Raw genomic sequence first — 8,064 nt, 5'->3', positions numbered from 1 at the left:
GAGTGTGTTGGCGATGGGGATGGGGGAGAGAGGTTAAATGTGGTGCTGATGGCGAAGGTAATGGGTCCATATACCCGCGAAATGGGCGTGTTCCGGCTGGAAATTGGGGCTGATTTGCCACATGCCGGAGGGGAACGTGACGAAGAGCATTAGTTGGCACTCTTCCAGGTGGATACGTGGTTGCAACATTGTCAGGGCGGAAGTGGCAACTGCACGGACGACAACGGCATTGATCGGGCTGCACGCGGGAGGAAGAGACCGAGCCAAAAGTTTCCTCCCGCTCGAGCAGTTGGTGGAGGACGCATGCTCCAAACCAATGACCCACATTATTTGAAGGGTTGAATATGGAGCACCCTTCAATGCAGGCCGAAGACTGGATGACGAGTATGCTAAAATGACATTCTCAGTCAAAAGTCGCCATATTGGTCGGGCGACTGCTATAGAATCTGTCTCTTAGTCGCAAAAATAGAAAACTGGAAGCTGGACCACTAGATTGAGGATGGATGGCACAAATTCAATGGGACGGATGTGTACGCAGAAATGCACGCTTCTGTGCAAAAAGGACCCTTGTTTCTAACGAATTAGCTCCCGTAATAGTCCTAGCACTGATTGGGAAGGAGGCAGCGAAACGAAAAAGGGCAAGTGTTGACCTAAGACGTGAAATGACGAAAATGCCCTCGGTGGGGCATAGAAATAACAGGCGGTGGCACGTTGGAGGGCACAACACTAATTGCGGCAGTGTTTTTGGTTTGATCCGACGGTCGAGGTCTTCCGGGAGCGAGATCGAATGGTCGAAAACGCATCAAGAAATCGATCCGACGACCGAGAGTGCCCAAGCTCTAGAGCGCAGGGGCGCCCACGGTTCTTATTTCAGGATTTGCTCCCGTGATAGTCCCATCTGACCATCTCCCTTGTTGCTTCGCGGCGGCGCTCCAGATCCGGTGCCAAGCGCATCCCTTCCATTCCCCCGCTACTCCGACTCAAGGCCGCCATCGGACATCGCGCCCCACATCTCCGAGCGGCAACTGACCGTCGTCGCCACGGTGAGCTCCACGGCGGGGCTGGGCCCCGCCGGCGTAGGTGCCTTCGAGGCACCGCATGACGTTCACCGTGCCCGCCTCCGGCACATCTACGACGTGGATGAGCTCACCCCGTCCGCGCCCAAGCTGCAAGGTGGCCACTTCTCCCCTGCTTTCCTTTCCGGCAACGCCGCCCCTATGTACAATCATTTTATTACTATTTTGGGTAGTGGATTTGGAGAATTTGTGACATTCCACTCCGCAGTTTGTTTGTGTCAGTTTCCTTAACAAACGGCAATGCACTCCATATCCTTTGATGAAGGTTTAAAAACCTTCAACTTCGTACTACAAGTCAGGCTCATGTACTAGTGCATGCTTGTACAGGAACCGATCAAGTGCTTCTGCTAGCTCTTGTGTACGTGAGTGTCTCTTGGCGGAATTCAGTTTCGGCCATCTCAAACAGTCTCTCTTGGTATGTTATGTTCCGTTCCATCATTTCTTTCCCCCAGAGATTTCAAAATCCTCACTGACAAGGCTGAGCCCCGTGGTCTCGCTAAACCTGCATGCAGATCTTCGGCTCGACGAAATGCACCGGAGCACCACCCAGCGCCCGGGCCACCGCGGCGCCGCGGGCTGCCGCCAAGCGCGACCGCCTCAGCGCCCTCCCGGACGAGCTCCTGCACCACATCATGTCATTCTTGAAGGCGTGGGAGGTGGTCCGCACCTGCGTGCTCGCGCGGCGGTGGCGCCACCTTTGGGCGTCCGCGCCCTGCGTTGATCTCCGCGTGCGCCTCTCCACTGGCCGCTACGGCGACCCGCCTGAAAAGTTCCGCGACTTCGTGCACCGGCTCTTCCTCCTACGTGAAGCGTCAGCCCCCGTGGTCATGCTCCGCCTGCGGTCGAGCGACCAAGAAGCAGGCTTCACCGATGACGACGCCAGCGTGTGGATGAGGGCCGCCATCAAGCGCAACACGCGGGTTATCCATCTCACCGGGCGTTGTTCGGAGATCGCGTCGTTGGACCGCGTGTCGTTCATCTCTTGCCACCTCAAGGTCTTGAAGTTGTTGTATGCCATGCTCGACTACAGGATCCTCAGGCAGCTTTCTTCTAGTTGCACGTCTTTGGAAGTACTAGGTCTGAAGGATTGCTTGGTGGCGGGCCCTAGGATTGTGTCCGCCTCTTTGAAGACTTTAATCATGCTCGAATGCGAAATCAGTTGCGCCTTCTCCATTGCTGCTTCGAACCTCCTACTTCTACACCTCATCACACCTTACGTCCGAGTCCCATCATTCAAGAATTTGGGGTCACTTGTCACAGCTACTATCATACTTGATGACTTTTCCTTGGGTGATGATAATGAATACATCAGTGATGAAGATTATTGTGATGGAACTACTGATGATGACGGGGATGATAGCGACGATAATGATTGGACAAAGAGCTCGAAGATTCATGATGAGTCTTCCTTGAGTGATGGTGTTGGATATGATGATTTTATAAGGTTTGGATATGGACATGGTTTTGCTGAAGGAATTTACAGGCATGATCGTCACAAGGATAATTATGATTATGGTGGTGATATCGACAGCGATGACAATACCTATGCATACAGTGAGATTGCAAATGATGCAAAGTATGGCTACAAAGGTAAAAGCCTGATTTCCAATAAAGACAGTATCTATGGTGGATATAGAGAATGCAATGATGCGAAGATTTTAGGTGGCCGTTATATTCTTCAGAGTCTTTCAAGTGCCAGGACTTTGGAGTTGTTGACTGATGCTGGAGAGGTATAGCTGTCGCCACCTTTTACTATTTTCTGTATCTTCGAGTATATATGAAAATTTCCTTGAAATAGCCATAATTGTTTTTTTTCTTAACAACTTTTTTCTGATGTTTGCAAAAGAAATTTATGTTGCTCCCAACAGAATACACATGTACAATGAGCACATTTCTTACATAAGTAGCAACACCTGGTTAGAAAGGCACGGTTGGCTTGGAGAAGAGTTCAGATCAAGAAATTAGTAGTAGCTCCTTTCATCATCAAATGTAGTAGGTGAAATCAATGAGATATGGAAGTATGAAGCTTCAAGAGAGCATTATATATTATTTCAGATTATTGTTTGTTATTTTTTACATTCTTGAAGTAGTGTATCTTTTTAAATGATTACTGTTCAAATCGTTGTGTAATTAACTATTTTGAGTCTGCGTACCAGTATAACGGCAATGTCCCTTCACATTATAGAAAAGAACGAGGAATCATATTTTACCAATAGGTACTAATCATGGTAACACATCATTATATGTCTTAATTTCTTTCTCGTGGTTGGTATTTGTTTTCATCTCTGCATATTAAATAAACCTCTTGTATTCAATATATAAAATATAAATTGATTCAAATTACTATGTTTAATTGTTGAACACTCATTTTATGTGCAATATGTAGGTGGTTCTGAGTAGGGAACTGAATACATGTCCAAATTTTGGCAACCTGAAGACCCTGTCCCTTGGCGAATGGTGTATGACTGCAGACTTTGATGCATTAATTTTCTTGCTACAACACTCACCTAATATACATAAGCTCTTTCTCAAACTTAAAATTGTATGTGTAATTACATATTTGGGGCTTATGCTTACTTGATTATCTTTTAGTTTTGAGTATTTTAGCACATGCCTAACAACAACTTTTTTATCTGCAAAAGAACTTCAATACCAGAGAGGCATCAGAAACAGGTATCAAACTACAGGGAAGATCATTTACTTGCAAAGATCTTCGAATGGTGAAGATCACATGCTCAAAGGATGATGGGAGAGTCCATAAGCTGGCAAATTTGTTTATGGCAAATGGTATACCAGTCGAGAAAATTTATGTCCGCCACAGCGGGAGTGCTTGTGAGTCATACCTTCTCTTCAGATGGCATTTTGTATTTATTTTCATTATCAGCAGTTTTACTTGATTGTATGTTCCTTCAGACCGTCAGCAAATAGCACAGGATATTAAGCAGATTATATATGCACATAAAAACATGTGGCTTAGGTATAGGTATGCCGCCGGCCGGCCTGGCCCATGGCCTTTGCCACGTCATCGATCCGCGTCCTATGCCACGTCATCGATCCAGGGCTCTGCCGATCCGTGGCCGTAGCTATGCCGTCGGCATAGATTTGTGCTAATTTTTTTCTATTTTATTTTTTCTCATTTTTATTTTGTTTTCAAAATGAATTTGATTAACTTAAATATGCCTTATGTAAAAAAACATACCTTAATTATATATCGATCGCCCCCTCACGGACGTCGCTGCCGCCCTGTCACGGCGGGGGTAAACAGGACGGGGTACCTGGGGGGTAGCAATGCCGCCAGGTCTTGTGGTGGGCCCTCCTACACGTGTGGAAGCGTGGTGGCAGGCGCAAGCACCCGACACACGGCTCCGGGGTGTGCCCCTCTCACGGGCGTCGATGCCACCGTGTCACGGAGGGGGGAAACGGCCACATCGGGTCGATACGGAGGGAATCTTGGGATGGGTTGAACCGGAACCGTGTTCGGGGGTGTAGCTATATGAAAAGGTCCATCGGTCAAACCCTGTCCGGCGAAAGTCAAAAGACTAGATCCGCCGTAGAGGAACCCGTACGTGCTCCCGCATGAGCAAGTTTCGTACGTCGCCCGATTGGGCCAGGTCCCCGCCTCGGTCCAGCTGGGCTACAATCAAGGCTACAATCAACGCTCCCACTTGGGCCCTGCCCTTTTTGTCTGGCCAATAATTTTCGTACGTTTTACCATCATCCGGCTGGTCATCGTACGCGGTCATCGTACGTGCTCCTAACTGGCGCCTTCAGCGCCGGTTGGAGTTTCTGGCGCCCAGGCGGGTCCTTGTATGGGCCAGGCCCACAAACACGAAGCAGTGCAATACACTAGTAGCGTGAAAAAGAAAACTCCAAAAATACAACGCTGCTGAGGAATCGAATTCGCGACCCTTACCTCTAGTAAGAGGTTGGATTACCACTCCAGCTACTACAGAATTATGAACCATTGCAGCGCCACGATACATAAGAACACAACACTGTAGCCCGTCGGTTTTGAATTATTTGAAATCATTTTAGAAAAACGCGATTTCTTTTGACAAAAATGTGACATTTTTTTAAATTCCACAGATTTTAAAAAGAATCACGAATTTCCGAAAAAAATCATCAATCTTCAAAAAAGTTCACAAAATTTGAAAATGTTCATCAATTTTTAAAAAGTCCAGAAAATCTAAAAAATTGTTCATTCATTTTGAACAAAAAGTTCATCGATTCTCAAAAAGAGTATCGATTTTCAAAAGAGTTCATCGATTTGAGAAAAGTTCAAAAAATTGATTTTGAAAAATAGTTCACAAATCTAAAAAAATCCATCAATTTTGGAAAAAAGTTCACCAAAATTGGAAAAAGTTCATCAAATTTTAAAAAAGTTCATCAATTTTGGAAAAAAGTTCATTGATTTCAAAAAAAGTTCATCCAATTCAAAAAAAGTTCATCCAATTCAAAATAGTTCATTGAATTTGAAAAAAGTTCATCAATTTTGGAAAAACTTCATCAATTTGAAAAAATTTCATTCAAATGAACAAAAGAAAAAACATTGAACAAAACCGTTCCGAATACACAAGAAAAACGAAAAAGAGGCATGAGAAGAAAAGAGTGAAGAAGATGTCCTTGGACACATGGGTTGAGGATGGTGGGGTGGTTAATGTATGGTGTGAACGACGAGGAGGTTGCGGGTTCGATTCCACCCGTCGCGCTTGCATTTTTGTGGTTTGTAACAGAGAAAAGAGAAGGGACAATGGGCCGAGCCCAAGAAGACGCATGAAGGAGGGGGGTGTGCACCCGTTTGCGCAGATGCCTGTACCGGGCGCCCAAGGAGGGGGGGTGTGCACCCGTTTGCGCAGATGCCTGTACCGGGCGCAACGGGCGCCGAATAGGATCTGGCCTCCCGCATGGGAGTTCCTATACACCGCTTTCTGCGTCAAGTAGACGAGAGTTCGCACAGGGGAGTTCGTTCGCGGGCTTTCTGGGCCGCGATGCTTCTTTCTCGCGCGGTTCTTTCTTTCTAGCGCGCGCCCGACTTATTTTTTTTTAACATAACGCCCGACTTATTCTTTGTTTCTTTCTTTGTAGCGCGCGCCCGACTGGGTTTGGAAACTGTTTCTTCCAGGTCTGTTTCTGGTTCTCGTTCTGCTGTTTGTGTTGAGATTGAAAATAGGAAAAAGGAGAAAAAAACATTGAACCATGAAGAAAAAATGGAGAGAAAAAATGTTACGGAAAGTGTATATAAATCTTTGTGATTTTTCTTTCACTGCTGTGACGCTCGCTAGTGATTTTTCTTCTTCTAAAAAAATACATCTACACGACAGGAACTGACACAGAAAGTAGGAACAGAGACATAAAGCTGGTTCTTGCCGCTGTTTCATTGCTATACAAGAAACATAAAGCTGGTTCTTGATTAAAAAAAGTCAAGGCAGTCAAAATTGTTCATCAATTCAAAAGTTGTTATTCAAATTGACAAATTATTCTTGGATTCCAAAAAATTTCATGACATTCAAAGAACGTCCTTGAATTCAAAAAATTGTAACCTAGACACTACATGTTTTGCATACATATTGTAAAGCAGTTGCATGTATGCATCCATATTGTATTCAGTGTTCAAACAATACGATCATGTTGAGAATTAAGATTTTTCATCTAAACCCTCCCATAAACTTTTTGTTCACAACTTAGTTTAAAGATGTGTGGGGGTGGGGGAGGGGGGCAATGGCCCTCTCAGGCTAACACATAGCTCCACCCCTGCACGACACACCATAGACGAATTGCAATGATACTATGTGAAGGAAATATGCCCTAGAGGCAATAATAAAGTTGTTATTTATATTTGATAAATGTTTATTATTTATGCTAGAACTATATTAACCGAAAACTTATTATATGTGTGAATACATAGACAAACATAGTGTCACTAGTATGCCTCTACTTGACTAACTCGTTAATCAAAGATGGTTAAGTTTCCTAGCCATGGACAAAGAGTTGTCATTTGATAAACGGGATCACATCATTAGAGAATGATGTGATTGACTTGACCCATCCGTTAGCTTAGCACTTTGATCATTTAGTTTATTGCTATTGCTTTCTTCATAACTTATACATGTTCCTATGACTATGAGATCATGCAACTCCCGAATACCGGAGGAACACTTAGTGTGCTATCAAACGTCACAACGTAACTGGGTGACTATAAAGATGCTCTACAGGTGTCTCCGATGGTGTTTGTTGAGTTGGCATAGATCGAGATTAGGATTTGTCACTCTGAGTATCAGATAGGTATCTCTGGGCCCTCTCGGTAACGCACATCACTATAAGCCTTGCAAGCATTGTGACTAATGAGTTAGTTACGTGATGATGCATTACGGGACGAGTAAAGAGACTTGCCGGTAATGAGATTGAACTAGGTAAGATGATACCGACGATCGAATCTCGGGCAAGTAACATACCGATGACAAAGGAAACAACATATGTTGTTATGCGGTTTTACCGATAAAGATCTTCGTAGAATATGTAGGAACCAATATGAGCATACAGGTTCCGCTATTGGTTATTGACCGGAGATAAGTCTCGGTCATATCTACATAGTTCTCGAACCCGTAGGGTCCGCACGCTTAACGTTCGGTGACGATCGGTATTATGAGTTTATGTGTTTTGATGTACCGAAGGTAGTTCGAAGTCTTGGATATGATCACGGACATGACGAGGAGTCTCGAAATGGTCGAGACATAAAGATCGATATATTGGATGACTATGTTTGGACATCGGAATGGTTCCGGGTGAGTTCGAGCATTCACCGGAGTACAGGGGGGTTACCGGAACCCCCCGGGGAGTATATGGGCCTTAGTGGGAGAGAGGAGGAGGCGGCCTAGGAGGGGGCGCGCCCCCCAAGCCCAATCCGAATTGGGAGGGGGCCGGGCCCCCTTTCCTTCCTCCCTCTCTCCTCCTCCCTTCCTCTCCTACTCCAACTAGGGAAGGGGGGGGG

The 8,064-nt window shown here is 45.4% G+C and overlaps 1 pseudogene; it reads left to right on the top strand.

Annotated features, from left to right (window-relative positions):
* Positions 1 to 13: 13 nt before the first annotated feature.
* Positions 14 to 4,012, top strand: LOC123176074 (uncharacterized; annotated as a pseudogene).
* The last annotated feature ends 4,052 nt before the right edge of the window (positions 4,013 to 8,064 follow it).

This window comes from Triticum aestivum, unplaced genomic scaffold (genome assembly GCF_018294505.1).
Source record: "Triticum aestivum cultivar Chinese Spring unplaced genomic scaffold, IWGSC CS RefSeq v2.1 scaffold215772, whole genome shotgun sequence".
Lineage (NCBI taxonomy): Eukaryota > Viridiplantae > Streptophyta > Magnoliopsida > Poales > Poaceae > Triticum > Triticum aestivum.
The sequence above is the reverse complement of the archived record's forward strand: the minus strand, read 5'-3'. Positions and strand labels throughout refer to the sequence as shown.